The following is a 21,244-nucleotide window of genomic DNA, read 5'->3' as shown; positions in this document are numbered from 1 at the left end:
GCCTCTGTCGGTGCCCTCATCATCTTAATATTATGATGCCAGAGCTTGGTTTTTCTCATTACACTCACTCATCTTGAGGCTTTCCTGGCCTTTGTGTTTGTAATGTATGCACTGACCCATCAGTTTAATGACAGCTTGGAATTTATATTTGAAATAACAAGATTTCTGCCAGTGAAAGAAACAGTGGCTATCAATCAATAAAACAAGCAATGAGTGACACCAGCGTGATCATTAGTGAACCACATCAATAAATGGCCTGTTTAAGAAAATCTGAGCACTTGACACAAGCTTTTTGGGGTGCTCTTTTCTGAAATTGAGTTTTTTTTAATGACTAACAATATCTTTGAATATCACAGGCGTAAACACACCACCTCACTCCAAAGGATCACAGCAATTACACACACAAAAAAAAAAAATAGAGAGAGAGAAGGAGATCAGAGATGTGAAGCGCAGTGCTCAGGCATACTGGGGTTCCAGTATGATCACAGCTTCCACCAGGTCTCTGAGGGTCTGACTAAAAAGAGATATAGATCACAGAGAGCCCATATCGGACTGAAATGTAGGCTTAACTCACAACTTTAAGTGGATAGACACCATCAATCAACAAACGCTGCACACGCCACTTTCTTTTGATATATGCTCACTCAACAAGCCAGACTCGTAGTGTCTCAGCAGCACGTGAGCCAGGATGAAAAAGAATGTACAGACAGAACAAGGTGCCAAATGTGCATCTCTCATTAAGCGTTACATGTCAGACACACAGGGAGAGGACGTGAGCAGAAACCTGCTTTCTCCTGCCCCCTCTCTGCATCCTTAAGACTGTGACACCTCTCAAACTGTCAGGGAGAGAGGTGAGCAGTGTGGAAGCGTGTTCATGTGAGACAGTCTGTCCATCACATTTTCCCACACTCGGATGTTATCGAGATGGCAGCCATCTTGCAGACATCCATGTAATTCATCCCTGGGAGGCAAGCCTACACCGAGGACATAAACAAGCATGCTTGTTTGTTCAATAACTATTTCAAGCTCTTTCCAAATCCGCCCCTTTCCAACATATTGGAGGAGCACTGATTAAAGCTTTTGGCTCTGCGAGGAATGATCCATAAGGGTTTGTACATGAGCTATCAAAACCCTCAAAGCCGGTGCTTGCTCGCTGCTCTGTCTTCCACTGCCAAGCAAGGCGGCGCATCAAATGGCTGACAAAACCTGGATAAGAAAAAAAGGGAATACTTAATTCGCACTGTAGCTGTCACCAGACAGTAAGGCTGAGATATTAAGGACAGGAGGAAACTTGCACAATTTAGATTATGAACCCTAAACTCAGAGTGTTTTCCATCTGAACACCACCGTGCTGTTAATTGGGGAACCAGGATCAGAGAAGCAGGTGACAGGTGAAGCCTGTCAGGACAGAAACAAAGACGTCTCGACATCCTCTCTCTCTCTTTAATGTTACATCAAGCAATTTAAGGATTAAAAGTTTAGAGTGCTGTAAAAAAGTCAAATCCAGAAACATAATAAGAATGTGCAAATCTAAATGGGTTAAATTGCTTTTTGCTGTGCAAATTTAATATCGTGACGAATCATCTGTGTGTATGCTTAATTTACATCTGATCTAAAGCTGTTACAAAGTGTTTTAAGCTTCCGTGGAGCTGCTCATAAAACTTAAAGAAAAAACAGTTTTTTTTCTTAAATATTTGTTGTATTTAGTACAAATTTTTCTCAACATTATTTAAACGGAGATAATCTAATATCGTTTCCTGCCTGCATCACATGATGTCCCCCTATGCATTCTATTGGTTAATCTTATACTGGATATGTTAATGTAAGTTGCTTAAGGCTGAATACAATTGATGCTACCTCTGCAAACTGCCTCACAAGCCCACCTCCACTGCCGCCGCTCCTTTCCATCCCTTTCCAGCTATTTCTGACTTTCTGACATCTTGCATTGTCATTAAGACTTGCTTTGTTCTGTGTGGGAGTCTTTCTGCTGCTAGCCCTGCCTTTATGTGTTCCAGGTATTTGAGTCAATTCATTTTCATTTATATAAAACCAATTCACATCAACAGTCGCCCAAGGTGCTTGTCTGGGTATCCGCGTGTAAGGGCAGTGATGTGTGCTCTCACCACATTTGGCTTTTCACATATGTGGGTAAAGAGCAAGGATGTCATAGACATACTGGAGAAATGGCTACAGCTGAAATAACAACCCTAGTGTGTAAGACCGACAATCACATTACATTCCCTTCTAGTTTTCTTTCTTCAAATCAGCAGATAAATTTAAACTATAGTCCTTGTGATAAGTTTAACTTGCTATGTTGAATTTAATAAAGATCTGTTTTCTGCTGTTCAGTCTCCATTCCCCTCCACGATTTGGGCCATTCTCACTTCCATCCCTAATTCAAAAATCTGACATCAGTGCTTGTCAGTTTTGGCCGTCGGTCATGTGTCAATTCAAACAAAATGGCATGAAACTGGAATAAAATGTATCCAGCAACTGGAAGACTTTATTAAAGAGAACATGAGTTTACACACCAACACAAAGCAAATAACCCAACTCTAAAAGCAACTGACTTCCATTTATACTCTACCGATTCAGGTGAGCATCTGGAATACCCAAGTCTGGGGTTAGCAAACCAAATGAAAACATAAACCTCCACATGAGCAAACATCAAACCACAATACAACACATGAAAGACATATTTATATTTGTACCAAGTCCTATATCTAATTCAATAACATATAGACTTCAACCACCACTACATAAATTAAAACACCTTAACCACACTCCCCTAACCTGGTACTTTGGTTTGCTCCAGGAGCTCATAACTCAGGTTCTTTTTCCTGACACAGGTATGATGGTCAGTCTCTTCACCTTCCACAAGCAGTTGACTTAGATACCAGCTAATGACCTAATAAAGAATCACTAACCACAAATGTGTGTTTCTTTTTTTATATAGTTTTTAAATACCACTCACTCAAATTAATAAAAATACAGGTAAGGGTAATGGAACCCCTGGTCTCCATTACAGTGCTCTTGCTCAATTATCCATCAGGCCTCATTTTAATTTTATCCAGGTTATCCTGGCAAATCAGCTATCTACTAACTCTGTACCACAACTAGGGTCAAGACTCTGGGTGGGCCGATCACTTTCTCCTACCTTTATCTGGGCGTCTGCTCTAAGATGTCACTTGTCATCAGCCACTGCCAAAACTACTTAAATGTTACACATTGTAACAAATTTTTCTCTTTGCTCCTTATTGATCTGCATCTGTATTATTAGGGTTTACACTGACCTATATAAAGTGTCCCTAATTACTTATTTTTATCTATGCTAAATGACTTTAGAGAGTTTTATAGAATTGACTGGGTATGAAGGGAGAATGAAATGTATCGATGCTGTTGGCTACTACCAGTTTAACTCTTGACCCCACTTAACTGAATTCACACTGTTCACCCTGTGTAACTGTTCCGCACTCTCTTTAAGACAACCATTAGTGATTGGCACTCACTTCTCCACAATATGTCTTTAATGAGCTTCTGCAGCTTGAACAAAGCAAATAAATATGTGAAAACAAATCCTTCTACTTAGTGCTGATGCTGTGGCAACATCAGCAAATGCCCCAATCCTTCATTGAAGCCACACATGTAAAAGCATTTGGGGCATAAACGCTAGCAGCCTGAGACCAGTTGTGTTTTATTTCCCCAGTTATAGACGCTGGCTCACACAAGTCCAATTTTAGTGATCTATACAGATCTCTGCACTGACATCAGAAACCATGGAGCTTTTATAGGAAGGAATAATCATTTAAATCTGAGTCGCCCCCATCCCCTTATGATCAAGCCTGTCTTACTTCAACTGTGCTACTATTAAGGTTCTCTTCTGCATTTATGCCACATCTTCTTCCTGCCCTCCTCCTCCTCCTCCATGCTATCATTGCTCTTCCCCTTAGACAGTGCTGCTGTGAAAAAAGGAAAACATTTGGGCAACAAGCTGCCGGGAGATGAAAGGTACTTTTAACGGTCATTAGCTGAAGAGCAGGCACAGCTTCAATCAAGCAGCACTCACGACTGAGCCATGTATTATTTCAAAAGAATAAGAACGTCCAGATGTTGAATTGACTCTATGCAGGCATGCATGAAATATTTCTGTGCAAAGGTCTGACTCTGTGATCAGTAACGTAACGACTGGATTTCAAAGCCAGGCATAAACACAGAGATGAGTGTATGCCTAAGTGTGCGCACGTGTGTCCATTTTTAGGGCTGTCCAAGGCATCAAGTATTTACTGTCTCATCTCAGGTCTGTTCATCTCAGGGGCTGTGATTGACAGTCATGTGAGGAAACAAAGAGACAAGAGGTTGTTGGTGAGCCAAAGGTGATTTGTGTGTGCGTGTGTGTGTGTGAATGTGTGTGAGAGAGAGAGAGAAAGAAAGAGCACACATGCGTAAGAGGGATTTATGAGTCAGGGACAAATGCGAGCATGCCACGCTGACAGTCTCCATCACAGAAGCCTGATGTGAAGGGACAGGCCGTGTCAGAACATAGGAGAAGCAGGTTCATCATCTAAAGGCCAAATGGGAGTGAAAAGTCCACAAAGATGCACAGCCACACACACGCTGCCATTGTTTGACACCAATTGGTAAATGAATGAACATTGTAAAAAACACACAGCATTACCAGCTTTCATGTAATATATTTAAATAGTGTTCAGAAATATTTACCCAGACATCTTACCCGGACATTCCATAGGTCAGCCGACATTTTTCCGGGGCGATCGTGGCTCAAGAGTTGGGAGCTCGCCTTGTAATCGGAAGATTGCCGGTTCGAGCCCCGGCTTGGACAGTCTCGGTCGTTTTGTCCTTGGGCAAGACACTTCACCCGTTGCCTACTGGTGGTGGTCAGAGGGCCCGGTGGCGCCAGTGTCCGGCAGCCTTGCCTCTGTCAGTGCGCCCCAGGGTGGCTGTGGCTACAATGTAGCTTGCCATCACCAGTGCGTGAATGGGTGGATGACTGGATGCGCTTTGGGGTCCTTAGGGACTAGTAAAGCGCTATACAAATACAGGCCATTTACCATTTTTTCCGCTATTCTCTGTCAAGACAGAGCTGTCAAGACCACACAGCTTCATTAATGTTGAGGCCCGGGCGCTGGGGAGGCCAATCTATGACTGATAGTGTTCTGTTCTGTTTTTTATCCAGTTATGCTTTTACTGACCGCGCAGTGTGTTTGGGTTAATTATCATGTTTTAAAACGAAGCTACTGACAATCACACACGTTTCACATGTCATTCCATAGTAGCTCAAAATGAAAAATGTGTTCAAAATTTCTTAAATTTTGACAAGATCCCAAAAACTACTGACTGAAATGCAGACACAAACGATGACACAGCCTCCACCATGTTTTACAGATGACTGTAGACACTCACTGTTTTAGAGCTCTCCTGATCTCTACATATGAAACCAACAAGTTCAAATTTGGGTTCAATATTTTATAAAACCTGTTTACACTAATTTTCAATCCATTTCTTGTGTTAATGTGGGAGACCTCAAAGTTTTCCTCCCTTTTTGCCTTCCTTAAAAACAGCCTCCTGACAGTCACTCTTTAACTGTTTGTAATGAGATCTGCTGAAGGCCCAAAAGCATCACTCAGGTCCTGTGTCAGACCTTTATGGGGTTTTTCTTATTTTTTGAGGACATCACTTTATGATAATGTTCATTTGCTGTAGATAGTTGGCCTGACACTTCTTCCTGTGTCCTCCCCTCGTTAAGTGTGCCAAAGGTGCTTCACCAATGTATTGAGCAAACGTTACGAATACTTAAATACATGTTATTTTTTTGTTTTTTTATTTTGATAAATGTACAAATATTTCAATCAATCATTTCCTCAATTTGTCATTATGCGGTATAGTGAGGTGAAAAAAGTATTTAATGTGCCCTCAGTTATATAACATGACAAAATGTGTAACAAGTGAAGCACTCTGAATACTTTCCAGATGCATTGTAGCTTTTTGGGAATAACCTTATTGGCACAAACATTAATTTATGTCAGTCAGACCTGATACTTTTCAAAGAATCACCTAAAGAAAGTGTCTTATCATTAAATTTTACATTTTTGCTAATCTGTGTTTTATGTGTTGACACAACATTGGTTCATCCCATAGGGAAGGAAGTCGTGAATGATTCACAGGTCAGTGTTAAGTGGTATAACTTATAGAAAACGAACAAGTAGCCAATCTCCAAAGAAATACTTTTAAGGACCTTCAGAAAGTCCACAGCTCAGTTTAAAAAAAAAGACTCCTTCCATGGAGCCAAACTCCTTGGAAGCAAAATATAAAGAAATGATGGCTCAAGACATTTGCACAGCAATGTAAGTCAATCAAAGGCAGCATTTGGAAGCGAAGTCACCATCAGAAAAGGCAACCTAACAGCAATGTCACCCCTGTCACCACAACAAGAGGGTTTCTCTCTCCTCCACAGACAAACTCATCCACATGATGCGCTCGGCTGAGCAGAGCAGTTTAGTTTCCTGGTGCGCATTTTCAATAAATACCATCAGGCTAGTGGCTTACAGCGTCAAAATGAACACTGGGAATCTTTGTTTTCTTACAACCTAGTCTTAAAGGATCAATAACCAGTTACTAGAGGTACAAAAAAACATGTTTCTATTAATTGTAATGTGTGAAATCTGTATGTAAAAACATTTAGATGCACAAAATTTACTAAAACACCTTTTGTTTTTGGAATTAGCATTGCTTTCTTGTTTCCGATATGAAGATAGTTTAAACATCTCCTTCAGATTTAAATCTTAGATTTGAATTTGAGCCCATAAAGCACTAGAGGAAAGCAAGTTAAATCCAAGTTTCAGGTAAGTGGAGCATTCATCACACTTGTTACCTGCCCAGATATCTGACCCAACAACCTGTTTTCTTGACAATGGGTGCAGATGTCCTCCTAAGCCTGATGATGCTCACTGTTTGAATATTTCAATGCCAGTTCTGAGCTGAGTAAGAGAAAAAAATTAGCAAAAGAAGAAAGGCAGGATAGAATTCGCTGGCATGACTTGTGGTTGTATATGCCAAATAAATTGTCACCAAAAAAGTCCTCTAAATTAATTTTTTTAAACGTGTGAATCAATATTTACTCAAATAAATGCCAGCAGGAATTTGGAGACAATTAAAATCCTTGCAATTTAAAATACACACATTTTGTATTACAAAATAAAAGTACTTCTGCAGCTGAGATTTGGAAAGCAATCTTCACCATTTGGTTATTAATATCTCCTTGTTGTTATTGCTTTCTTCTTGTTAGCAATGGCAGCTCTATAACCCTAGCTTATTAATCATACTGCCAGAAATATTTCACATCGCAAATGAGCCTGTCTAGTTCTGTATCTCTGGTAAATAGCTCCCATTGAGATTTGAAACATATGTGCGGCCTTTTTCATGAGGAGTGATAGCATTAAACACTGTGACAGTAATAAACATGGAGTTATGTTTTACCTGTTGTTTTGTAGGACACCAGTAATTGATTTCAAAGACTATGAAGGGAAACGTGTTCATGCCTCTCTGTGAAGTGCTGTGCAATTAATTCAGTCATTAAAGTTGATATGCCAGAGAAAATTCTGACATTCTCCCAGGGTCTTTTTATCTTCTTTGTTAAACTTGAAAAGAAAACAACAGCAGTTAGTTTTATTGCACGGTAGGGGCCGATATCTAAGTGCACTGTCAATGTATTTCATCTTCTAACGGATGACAAAGACCAAACTCCCTCGTTTTTCAGAGAGTAGTGGTTATTGGTAAAATAAATTGTACAAGACAAAGTTTTTTCGGGGAAATCTACTTACCTCACTGATCCTTATGCAAGCAGCAGATTCAGTGTAACAGGAAAACGTCTGTGATCTGATAATTATGATTTGCACATGTTCAAACCGGTTTCTTGGATGTAATAGGTCATTATAAAGTGGGTGAGCCATTGAATCAATACTGTCCTGTCTATAAAATTAATGCTTTTAGCCCAAAGGCTCGCTGTGGGATTTTTCCAGTTAATTAACAATAAAGTCGAATTATAATTAATACTACCGGAACTTTTTTGGCACAACATTGTAAAAGTCAGACTTACGTGTGCTAGCTTATTTAAGCTAGCTATGTAGTGCTTTACCTTTGCTTGTTCGTCACCTCACACAGCAGCATTAGTTTACCCATCCAGATTGAAAATACACCTAGCTGTCCGTACTTTGAAAGCTTTCATCCTGGCAGCAGTGTAAGGTGATAGATTCTGTACAAGATACACGTAGATGTCACCAAAATGGAGCTCTGGGAGAGAGGGGATTTAAATTAAGCTGCCAGGGCACAGTATAAATCACAAGTACCCAAAATTCGTGGCTTTGTTTTTCCTCCATGGACAGCTGATCCAATACTCTTGGATCAAGACAGTGGAAAAAGCATCAGTTTTGTCCTGCAGTATTACTGACTGTCCACTAGTGTCCGTGGAGCAATGTTTTTCCCAAAAGTCAGTCAGTCACGCGACTGAAAACTGGATTATGAGTCATACTCAAGACAGCATCAATAGACTTGTTAGCATAGCTAGCAGGCTAAAATATTGTAGGAGCTAGTAGTTACAGGATTAACGTTTTAAAACAAGTCAATTTGGTCATGGGCATTGTGTACTGAAGTAAATATTGCCCGTGATATGTCTAGTTTTATCTGTTTTTAAGACATGAGTAATAGAGTGGAAAGCAGGATTAAATCTGTAATTTTGGACAAAGTTTTTTGCAGCTGCTGAAATTTAGATGCAAAAACAAACCCCTGAAAAAGTATACTTTAAGTCACTAAGCTTATGCTTATTGATGACAATTATTGTGTTTTAAGTGCAGTGTGGTGTGTGTTTTTTATTTGATTTTCCATATCTGCCAGAGCAGGCTCGAGCACATGAGTTTAATCCTCTGCATTGTTATTATTACATTTCTTCTATCAAATGAAAAGCAAACAGTAAACACTGTACAGTCAATACTATGCCCGTTAAACATTAAAGTTGAATCTGAAGAATTATAATACTATAACAAGATTTTCTTACATTACAAGCATTTTACATTAAACTCTTTATTATTTTTCCTCAGAATCATTATTTAAGTTTCTGGCATCAGCAGCAAATAGAAGAATAAAGTTCATAATTCCAATTTTAATTGATTATTCTTTATATGCATTGCATCTTGTTACATGATATGCCATGTTTTTTTCCTCATTTGATTCAACCAACAGAAAAAAAATCACTCAAACTTATATTATTATTATTTATTTATTTTTCACTATTTATAACATAATGATGATGTAATCTGGTTGAAGGGAGGGTAGTCTGGGTGTCCAGGACCCAGTTGAGCAGCAGAAAATGGGTGGATGGACTTCAGTAATATAAAAAGGTTTCTCCAATACGAAAATATCAAACTCTAACCAGCATGACTGGCAGCAAGTATATAATATGTATATAATATTCTCATCAGTAATATTGAGAATTCTATGATGGTCAGGCGACATGTTAATTTCACTTATATTTTCTGTCTAAAAACGGTAGGAAGCTCAGTAGTTATCTCTTTATTCCAAAATTAAATGAATATCAAAATACAAGTTATTTCCATGTTATGTCTCTTCCAAACTGAATTACTGATGTCTTGGAAACAAAAGACACTGACATACACAAATCACCTTTGGCTCACCAACAACCTCTTGTCTCTTTGTTTCCTCACATGACTGTCAATCACAGCCCCTGAGATGTACAGAATAGTTTATCTATGAGGAACCATTAGGTGCCAGGAGGGAATTTGTTTTGGATTTCTTAGAAGCAGTCCAACTTCCTTTAGTAAAGACTTCACTTCATAGTACAGTGTCTACTTCTTGTCTCTTTGTATCAGTGAGATGAGAGCATTCCTACCCTTTGCCACCATCATTTCTAATTTCCATCAGCTTCTTCCCCAAACTGTAAACACTCCCTCACCTCTTGTCCGCATCTGTGATCTCTAACCCTGTTGGCCTATGGGAGCTGCAGTTCTACTGATGTGCCCATGCCCCAGTCACCTCCCTTGTGCTTTCTGGCTGAGTGGAGGCAGTCTCAGATGGCTTCCTTGGGTGACTGAGCCTGACCAGGCCTAGGTCACTTGCTTGGGGACGGCTCATTCGCCAACACTCTAGAGGGAAAACTGAGCTGACTGTTGGCCATTTATTCAGCACATTTATCAGCTGATTGTGGGAAGGGTGTCAGCTGCAATGCAGGAAAATATCATGTTGTTAAGAAATACATCTATGCATCAAGAATAGATCTAAATTTAAGTACGTGCCAAATATGTTAGTGAAATCTAAGGTTTTAGATGCTTGTCGGATTTTTAAAAAATTACAGCTGTGTATTTTTTCTCAGTCGAAACCTTCAGACTAGTCTTGAGTTAGTTATGTAGTCTGGCACTGATTTCAGCTACAGGTAGGAACACTATCATTATAAGACAGTAATACAGTGATGCTTTCCAGAAACTGTAGTTTGGATAAAATAAGTTGAACTTCACACATGGTTCCCAAGGAGGAAATAATAGGTTTTGAAAATGCACTGGATGTTCTCTTGTTTTCTGTTTTTACAATTATGTAATTTAAACGAGTTTTCTTTTTCTTTTACAAAACACCATCTTCAACTTTTTTTTCTCAGAAGAAATTAAAGTTGTGGATTTTATTTATTTATTTATTTTTGAATGATACATCTGACCTGCACAGAGATTATGTGAAATTCAGCTAAGAATTTCACGAGCCCTGACAGCACTGTAAAAAGTGCTTGTTTGCCTGTGGGTTTTTCTTTTTCCAAAAAAAGAGGAAAGGTTTTGTTTTAATTTCATAAGTCTTAGCCGTGGCACCCTGCCGTCACGTAAACAACATTCCTGCATGCTTTTCTGTAGCTTCAGTTCATGGCAGTTCCCACCCTATTTCACTCATTGCATCAGTGCAATTACACCGCAGCCACTGTTTGAGGTTAGAGAGAGTTCATTGCTCTCTAGCTTGGCCTCTGGGTCCCTAAAGGACATTGATTCCTCTGACCTATGTGTGGCTGCTCTTCCTCCAACAAAGGTTCATGAGGCTACTTGTGGCATGCTTCAGTGAGCAGCTAATTTCCCAAGGCTCAGTACACAGGGTTATTAGCGCTGAGGCTAAAAACTAGCTGCCACGTGGTTCTGCATTGGTGAGACCCAAAGCCAGGCTGGAGGGAGAGCAAGAGAGGTCTGATATGCTAAAAGCATGCAGCAGCAGGGACTGCACAAAAAAAGATTTTCTTTCATCCCTTCCTAAAACTGTTTTCCTCTAAAGGGGTAATTTTGTGTGCCAGCTGTAGGCACCAGTACAAGAAAGGAAATTTTAAACATGCAGTTCACTTAGCAAAATACTCTAATTTGAGAAAACTTTTCTTGCTCAGTTTAGCTAGTTTTGGTGCTTTAAATGAAGTATCTAGTGAAAACTAGCTACAGAGGAAATTCAAACATAAAAGCTTAAAAATTGTCCAAAATGTGGCTTAAACCCCATCAAATTACATGTAAAGTGAATACCATCCTATTGGAGTACAGTGTTCCACCTTTTTAACAGGTCTCTTGCAGAAAGCAGGTTCAATTAACTACAACTTAGGGCCATGGTGGGGTTGGCCTGTGCTCCAGCTGGCTCGGGGCAAGAGGCAGAGCATACGCTGGAAAGGTCACCGGTCCATCACAGGCTTATAGCCACACCTACTGCCAATTAAAAATCACAACTTAACGAGGGAGCAAGAATCTAGGATGCCCATGAAAGCACACAGAAACATTCAAACTCCACACAGAAGTTTCAGGGCGGAGCCAAAAACCAAGTTTAAATAGTTTTTTATTTTAATACAAGGAATTAGGCAACAGCTGTGAGGTTGAAAGGAGCATGCAGAAGATCTTTCCAGGTCCGACGAGAGGAGCTCTGAGGGAAAGGAGACAGAAATGAGAACTGATGTGGTGCGCTTACTTGGATAACAGGAGGAGGTTTTCTGGAGTTGCGAGTCCACTGGTTTATTTCCTGAGGAAATGACAATTGGAGAGTGAGCAGGTGAGGAACAGGAGGAGAGTCATACAGAAGAGGTTTCAGGGGAACGGACCAGCTCACAGAGAAAGGCTGGTAAATGATTACTCTTCAACCAGCAGGGATACATTAGGACCAAGGAGGAAAGACGTCAGCACAATAAGTTAGAGCGTTGCCAAGGGAGCCCCTGTTTGCCACGGTTAAGAGGTAGACTGACTGGTGATGACTGGATGCAGAAGCTAAAGAAGGCTGCTCCCCCTTCTCTCCAACTTTTTCTGAATCACTTCACCTCTCTGTTGCCCTCTGGACTTCTCTTATCTCTTACATTCTTTCCCCTCTCTGCACCTCACACTTTTCATCCTCCACCCTCTTTCCCTTTCTTCTATTCATTCACCTGATTTTCACTGTCGTCCTTCATTCTCTCCTCACATTTCGACCATTCTTCTAGTTTCCTTTACCGATATGATTCCTCTAATTTCCTTCTAGCACCTACAAACCTTTTGTCCAGCCCCCACATCCTTATCCACCCTCTGTTACCCCTGTCTACCTGTGCAGCTGTCAGTGTTTGTCCATGTCGAATTAAAAGCTCTCTCAGAAAATTCCCCCAAACACAAGTGAACCTAAACCGAATCAGTCAAATTAACCTAATCTCATTCCTCCACTTTTCTCTTAATAAACACAAAAAAGGTCTGCTGTTGTTGAACGAACTCTAGAGGTTATGATTTGAAAAAGTGAACCTCTGAACTTTACTATCACCATTAAACATTTTCACTTTCTAGACAACTGACTGCTCGATGTTGACTCATCCACAGAATCGCAGATGTTTTTTTGTGAAAAGCCATAAAGAAATCAGTAGCATCCTGCTGCATATCTTGATGTGACGCTGTCTCCAGATGTGATGCATAGTCGAGCTGGGTTTACCTCCAGACCATCTGCTGAGTGCTGGGAGTTCTTCTCATGAGTATTTTGTTAGAAATTCTCGACAACTGAAGACTGAAGGTACAATATTAAAAATTATCTCATTCAAAAACATAGTCTAAAAGGTACACATACTCTAAAAAATTAAGGAGTTTGGCAAGTTATTTATGGGCACAACCCACATACTCAACTCTGCTGTTTAATCCACATTTTCCTTACAAATGTGGAACAATTTAAAGGGAAATAAGCAGGCTTTCCAATAGTATAAGGTGTTACAACAAAGTAATAATCAAAAAAACACAAATTTCCTTACTGTGCTAAGTTTAGATGGTGGCTTAAGGTGACTGTGTGAATGAGTGAGAAAATGAATGCAATGAACAGTTACAATGTTTACCCTGAATTGAGCATATGATGTGTTGCACCTCTCAGTGATCAAGCAGACGTGAGCCACCCTACATTCTGATCAAATCACCACATGTTACAACTAGTCAACACAAGTTATGCTAATGTGATCATAATTGAGCTAATTATTGCTTGATTTACCATAATATTTGTGCTTACTGTTTGTCAGTTGTTCAGGTAATTGTTCCCACACACAAGATGTAGCTGCAGTTACCTTTACAAAAAAATTCTGACAGTAATCCCAATTAAATAAATAAATACTCTTTTTTTGTGACAGACATTTTAACTTCTCTGAAAGGGAAGCAAAATGGGACAGCAGAAATGTTTACATGTGATATGATTTAATACAATCTGGTGTTTACACACACTCAGACGTCCAATCAGAAAAGTGTGATCCATGTAAACGAGATTAATACGTGAAGCAGATCTATTATCTTGTTTGATCAGCAACCTGAGCGCGGGTATTTATTGTCTTGCTCTTAATTCTTTAAGAGTTTGTTTAATACAGACTCTACACCTGGGACCAGTTCAGCTTGGAAGCTTTACCTCCCCGTGATTGAGTTTATACAGAGCATTTTTATTTTGTTTGAGTTTTTAAACCGATTATGCACGGATTAGTAGGCGCTATGTAAAATGTGGCAGTGTTCCTCTCTGCGTAGTATCTTACATGTCAAACCCCTTGCATCTGTTCCAGCTACCCAATTCACTCACCTGATCATCCTCCTCAGTGTGTATATGCAACATCCAACTCTTACCTTTAATTTAATAGTATGTCTGTGTTGCTTTGGGATATGGCTTTCCAGCATGTTATGGTAAAGGTAAATGGACTCATTCCCATACAGTGGTCCACGCTATAACGCAGTTCACCTTTTGCAGCTTCGCTGTTTTGCTGATTTTTTTTGTGCAATCTTGCATGCTTTTTTTTTTTTTTTTAATGCGCATTGTGTTCTGCGTCCTGATTGGCTGTAGACCATTGTCAATCAATCTCGTGCCGTGTCTCCTGTACAGTACAGAATGCATTCAGCCTGTCAAATTTACATAAATCTTCAAGCAATGTGACTCTGAAGAGCTGTACTGTATGTTTTCTCCCCAACAAACACAACAATCTCAATGAAACGTTTTGCACCGTCAAAGGGAACTGCGGGTACCTTTGTTTTCTTTCTATAATATTGGACTTATTTTTCTACGAAGGTTTGAACGTAGTGAGTGTTTAAACAAGTGAGAAAAGTTTGAAAATGTTGATGCCTGTCTGAGAAAACTGTACAAAGTGTGTAGTGAGGGGTTTTATAGCCTTAAAAGATCTATAATAATTGTAAAAAATAAAGTTGGCTACTTTGCAGATTTCACCTATCGTGGGTTATTTTTAGAACGTAACTACCGCGATAAACGAGGGACCACTGTATAGTGCTTTTCTACTCTCTCAGAGTACTCAAAGCACTCTATACAACATGCCACATTCACCCATTCACACCAGCACTGTCTTCTATGCTTTTAAGTGCTTACTAACTACCACTTGCACACGTTCGTACTCTGATGAATGCATTGGAGAGCAACTTGGGGTTGATATCTTGCCCAAGGATATTTGGCATGCAGACTAGGGGGAGCCAGGGATCGACCCACCAACCTTCCGATCAGTAGATGACCTGTTCTACCTCTTGAGCTACAGCCACCCCTACAGCTACAGCTACAGCCACCCCTGTTACTTTTCTGAGTTTTCTGGACCCTTTGCCCTGTACAGTATTTTGATTAATGTTCAACTCAAATGCAGATATGAATATGAGTCTTTCTATGCCACATAAGTATCTTCTTTACAGCAGGTGTTACAAGGTATTGACTCATTGACAATCATTGAATTCAGATGTTCTAATCACTTCCATAGCCACAGGTGACTAAAATTAAGCACGTAGGCTGCCAACTTTTTCAAATAAATACTATGAAATGAAAAGCTTCCTTTGGGTGATCCCTTATTTGCAATCGGTTGTCACAGTGGATGAATTACACCGGATGACCTTCCTGACGCAGCCTTCACACAAATTTCGGTTTCCTTACGGTCTCAAAGCAAGGATTTTTTGGATTTTAAGTAAATATGTTAGCCACTATGGAACTACATAATAGATATTATGAAAATAGTCCAGTGAAATGTGTTTCAAGTTTAAGACATGCCAGTAACATTAGATGGACATAGTTTCAGGGTCTGAAAAGGGAAGCGAACATGGAAGTGCTTTAAACGTCTAGCAGGGTGTGACTCTTTGTTACTAAAAAGAAGAAAGACGTTGTTATATGGCTGTATGGTGAAATGGCTTCCTGGTAACTTATCTGTTACCTGTTATAACTTCTCTCTCCCCAACCGGTCACAGCAGATGGCCCCGCCCCTCCCTGAGCCTGGTTCTGCCGGAGGTTTCTTCCTGTTTAAAGGGAGTTTTTCCTTCCCACTGTCGCCAAAGTGCTTGCTCATAGGGGGTCATACGATTGTTGAGTTTTTCACTGTGTGTATTATTGTAGGGTGTACCTTACAATATAAAGCACCTTGAGATGACTGATGTTGTGATTTGGTGCTGTATGAATAAAATTAAATTGAATATCACAGTAAAAATTTCCCTGAGAATTTTATGGTCTCAGTTGCTGATTTAAAATCTATATTTAAAAACATTTCAACTGATAAATTATTGTCCCTATTAGAGTTCATTAGTTAAGGTTAGTAAGTCTGCGTACGAGACTGCAGGATTCCTTTATTCTCAGTCAGATTGCCAATAAGCTGATTATGTCTGATTTAAAAATACCAAAATCAGAGGCTATGGGGTCCTTAACAAATGTTCCCATGTGGCAAATTAAACCTGTTTCACTAATGACAGTGTGTCTTTCTTTTCTTTTCTTTTATAATATTTTAGCTAAAATTTGATAATTGGGATGAAAATAGGTTAATGATGATTGGTGGTCATAGTAGTGAAACTGCCATTAGAAGTCAAATCTTTTCATATTTCAAACATAAACGTGCTTTTTGCAAACATTATCTCAAATGTTTCAAGTCCCAACAACCTCCATGTTACAGCAACAACAAAACAACTAAGCAGCATCAACTAAAGTGTGCTTTGTGGCACAAGTGCTATTTATCTAATCAAAATATCACAGCAGAAAAGGTTATCTATATCAAATTACCTGTTAGTGGATTTCGTCTGTAACTGAACCCTCTGTGATATTCATCAAGCCCAAAAGCTCTGCAGTTACTGTCTTTCCCTTGGAAATGTGACACAGTGGGGATGAACGCCGCTTTCAAAAAAATAACCTATATGCAATCGCCCTGAAACATTGACCGTGACCAGACCCCCACCTCAAGTTGAGATGGGGGTCTGATCAGGGTTCGACTGTATGACAAGCAGCAGCTTCAGCTCCAGTCTGGATTCTGTGTCTCTCTCAACCCATTCAGTTTTGAGGCCAGTTGCCAGAGGCCAGCATAAATCTCATATACAGCAGCAGCTATCAGTTAGTCCATAGGGGCGGCTAGCACTCAGTTAGGGTACAGATAGTCGCGACTGCGACCTTATTTTGCCGTTGCTCTCAGCTAGATCATGTGGCAGAATAATCACAGCAATAATACTCTCTGGCTCTTTTTCAGCACAGGAGCACTGAGGAAGGAAATTAAAGAAACAACAAGGAATGAGGCTCCGGATCTCAAATCATTTTTTTTAAAAACCCCACATGCTGCTGAGAGAGGACATCCAAGGCAATAAGGCTCCCAGCTTGCTGAGGGAATTGTTTTGCCAAAAATATTTGTTGTTTTCAATAATGTGGTTGTTTGTATTGCACAGAGGACAGAGGAGGGGAGAGGAGGAGGGACCGATTGTGGTTCACATATAATCTCTTTGTAGTGACCTAAATTCACCAAAGATGTCTTTTTCTCTTACCCAGGGGAAATAATGAGGAAAGAGTGTGATTAGCATGATTAGTCTGCCTGTGTAATCCTGCTATTTGCATGTTAGCATGCTGTATGTATGTCCTTTTCTCTCTGTTCTATTTCTATGGCTGATTCTACAGCCTCTGTCTGTATTTAAAACTTTGCATGTTGGCTTAACATTGTAGTCTTGGGGTTACCAGTAGACCCACTTAAGGAAAGCAGATCCCATGAGACTTAATTGCCTCAGTAGACTCTCCTTCATTCTGGTTCTGGACGAGCTAACTTGCACTTTTGCTAATCCCTTGGAAAGATGCCTGGTCCTGGGAACAGTGGCCAAAAGAGCAGCCCCTGTCCCTGGTGCTTTGAACAGGTGCCCTGAGGCGTCTTTACTGGCCTCAGAAACACAACCTTCAATCCTCAATCATCCTGAGGATGAGCCAGGAAAATGCCATTCCAAAGAGGGCCTCTATCCTGGTGAGCCACCAGTCTCTGCTCATGGAGGCAACAGCTAAGCATCAGCAGTTTCACAAAAACAGAGCAAGGAGTGGACAGGAAATGGGACTGGACTACCACCACTGGTCAAAATAAAATGATCACATATTCAGAGGAACACATCCAACCACCTTCCTTCTATTGCTCTAACTTTTACTTATTTAAGGCCAGCATTCAGCTCTGGCATATTGCTGTTTGCTGGAAGTGGCGTTTCATGGCGACTAAAGTATGCACCTGTATGTGTGCATCATTGTGAGTGAGTGAAGAATCCTTTTCATCTCGCCTCTGCAACCAATCTTGGAGTCCCACCACCACCTCCGCCACCATCACCCACTCTCCTCTCTAGACTCCTCTCTTCCACTTACAGTGGCTGCCTTGAAAGCCCCATCACTCTTCAGGCGATTGTTCGTTCTAATGTGAACATGGAGCAAGCGGTATGGCCATGCTTCTTTATTTGGAGGCACTGCAGTGAGAGTGAGTGGCAGAGTGTAGCTATACACGGTAAACAGAGCAGTAGGAGAGTGGCAATTACAAGCAGCAGAGTACAAGCTGACAATTAATAACACAATAATGTCAGATTTCATTGTTTTTGTTTTCATTGTCGTTGACATTTCCTTTTCATACAGCAAGTTTACATTGGAGAACAGTGTCTAGGGCTCCGCTGAGAAAGTTTAATCCTCCTTAATAAAAGCATACATAAACATTTAATCCTGGTTAAATCAATAACACCATGTGCAGTGTAGGAGGTGGAGGTGGGGGTGTTCCTCACAAGCAGTGAAGGCATGAGTTTGATAGTGAGAGTAACAGAAAGAAGTAACAAGTTATAACAGCTATACACCTGAATGAACATGACTGGATGTTACTAGCTTTTCAGGTATGAATTAGAGAGTTATTGGAAGCATACTGCAAAGAGTTGATTTCAATCAGCCTGTGCAAGTACGGCATGGCAACCTAACACTATGGTTCAACACTGTTTATGACTAGTATTTGTTGTTACAGGAGATAAACAAGCCAGATATGTCCATACATGTAAACACAACATTTCTTGACCTTGAAATAACTGTTTGTTTTTTTTTTTACAGGGCTTAAGATTTCTTCATTTTTAAAAATAGAATCTTGCACAGTATCCAGTGTGGGAGGCTATTCTGTGGTTCCATGTTAAAGCAAAAGCATTCGTCATCTAACACCTTGTCTACCCAAGAAACGTTGCTTGAGCAGCACATTAGCCGAGCAGCAGCAGCAGCTGCTTCAGCACACACGTGTGTCTACACAGCTCCGGCTCTCCTCTTCTTTGTTTGCTGGATATAGATGCCAAGGATGGCGTTTTCCATAAAAGTGACAAACAAATGGATGACGGGGGTGGTTTTGGATAACGCATACAGCACACCATGATGGAGGAAAGTGTACTCTACTGGATCATTATCATTTCTAATTAGCATAATAAGTAGTTATGCAAAGCTGTTATGGGAAACCTGTCAAAGAAAGGTTAGTTCTTTCACTACTGAGAGGGAGTCAGACAGGTGAAGGTGCTCACACACACACAGACACACATGCATGTACTTCATCGGCTCAAGTACAGTGGTTCGCTAAGTCAACAATCAACTCATACAGTCATTGTCAAAACTCTTTAATGAAAAAACTTCAGGTTAGGGACACAAGGTTTTTGCTCATATGGTGAGCATATCTTGTTTTCATGAGTAGTAGATTATATATACAGTAAGTTGTTTTCACAAATCTACCTTTTCAAGCTAAATGTAAGAGTGCAAACATCACACACACTGGTATTTAACTCCCTAGGGAGAAAAAAAGTTTCGGTGGTGCTGGATTGCTGTAATGTGTGAAGACCGCTGTTAATAGTGTGATGCATTCAACATCACACTGGGTGTCTAGTGAAACACAAACACACAAAGTAGGTAGAGTAATGTCAAAGTCTCTGAAACAATCTATCATGTGAGAAAGGAAGCTGCAGGAAAGTATACCAACCAAACTTTCATGTGTGAAAACTAGCTGACATATCACTGTGTTGTAGCTCTCCTTTATAGAAGAAACAAATACTTCTACTACTAAAATGCTGCAAATCAAATTTGATTAGATTTTGAACTGCAATTACCATGAAATAGTTTAAAATAATTGTTTTATTGTTAAAAACCTTTTTGGGAAGTTTGTTTGGGAACATTTATTTTTTGCAGCAGGTCCAGCTTTTAATCTTAGAATTGTTATTCCAAATGTGTATAGATGTCCAGTAATGACGTGACATATCTGACACACAAATGGCACTTTCAGTCAATGTGTTGAAGTATCCCTGGGCCATCAGTGTGTGTGTGTGTGTGTGTGTGTGTGTGTGTGTGTGTGTGTGTGTGTGTGTGTGTGTGTTAGTGGGATTTGATTCCTTACTGATTCTCAATGGCTCCGCTTTGAGAGTCACCACCATCATATCAGCATATCAAAGACTTTGCAGTTGTGCAGATTAATTGCATGCTATGTGATCAAATGTTTGTGCATGTTGGAGGTATTTCCTTTCTTTGTTGTGATCAGTGTTGTGGTCATTACCCAAAAAAGAAATTATTACACATATTGCTTTTGTTAAAAAAAATAATCAGTATGTTACTTAATTACTTCCAGTAAAAAGTAATTGATTATTTTAAGATATTTACATCTTAATGTAAACTAACTGAAACACACTGTCTCATAATTACCATTTAACAATATTAACTGAGGCTACAGTCACACAAACCAACACAAATTGATATTCAAATGAGGAACAAAATATGATCTTTCTCTTAGTATTGAGGTATGAACACAAAAGCAACAACATGGTCTGGCTGCTGGGCTGGGGTCGACATTCACTCACCTTTAACATCACCCAGGGTTCTTAGCTAGCATGCTGTCTGTGCAGATCCTTGCAAAGAACCGAAATTGTGTTAGCAACACAATGCAGCTGTTTATGTCCTGGATGTAGTTTCCAGTTTTTGCGCTCTCATCTGATTGTGCAAAAAAAGTAAAAGTAATCTCCATGTCCACATTTTAGACTGAAATCAGCTGATTGTCGCACAAGTGCAAGAACTGATAAGTGGAATCACTAAAAAAGCAGACTAACAATTTCAAGAACGCGGTTCTTGCTTTAAATGTTTAAACTGGGTAAGATTCTGTGTAAGTACCAGTCAGTTTACATTTTACAAATAAGGCATGACTCTATATAGAGTCATGTGGAGAATAGGACTCACTACTGCTGCTGATGTTATTTATAATTTTGCCTGATAAGACAGTAAAATTTTTAAATAGAAGTCCTGACTTATCCCTAATCCCAGCTGAATTTAGTCAAGTCTTATGATGGAATAACAGGGTCAAAGTTACAGCCAGACAAGGAGAAAGCAATGCAAAAATTCACTCCACTAACCTGTTTATTCCACTAAAGCCACAGAGCATGAAATCTATCCTGTTCCCTCATGCCTCTACAGTGAAACTGCAGTCTTTATGGGAGTTATTAGA

The sequence above is a fragment of the Oreochromis aureus genome, linkage group 3 (genome assembly GCF_013358895.1).
Source record: "Oreochromis aureus strain Israel breed Guangdong linkage group 3, ZZ_aureus, whole genome shotgun sequence".
NCBI classification, from domain to species: domain Eukaryota; kingdom Metazoa; phylum Chordata; class Actinopteri; order Cichliformes; family Cichlidae; genus Oreochromis; species Oreochromis aureus.
The sequence above is the reverse complement of the archived record's forward strand: the minus strand, read 5'-3'. Positions refer to the sequence as shown.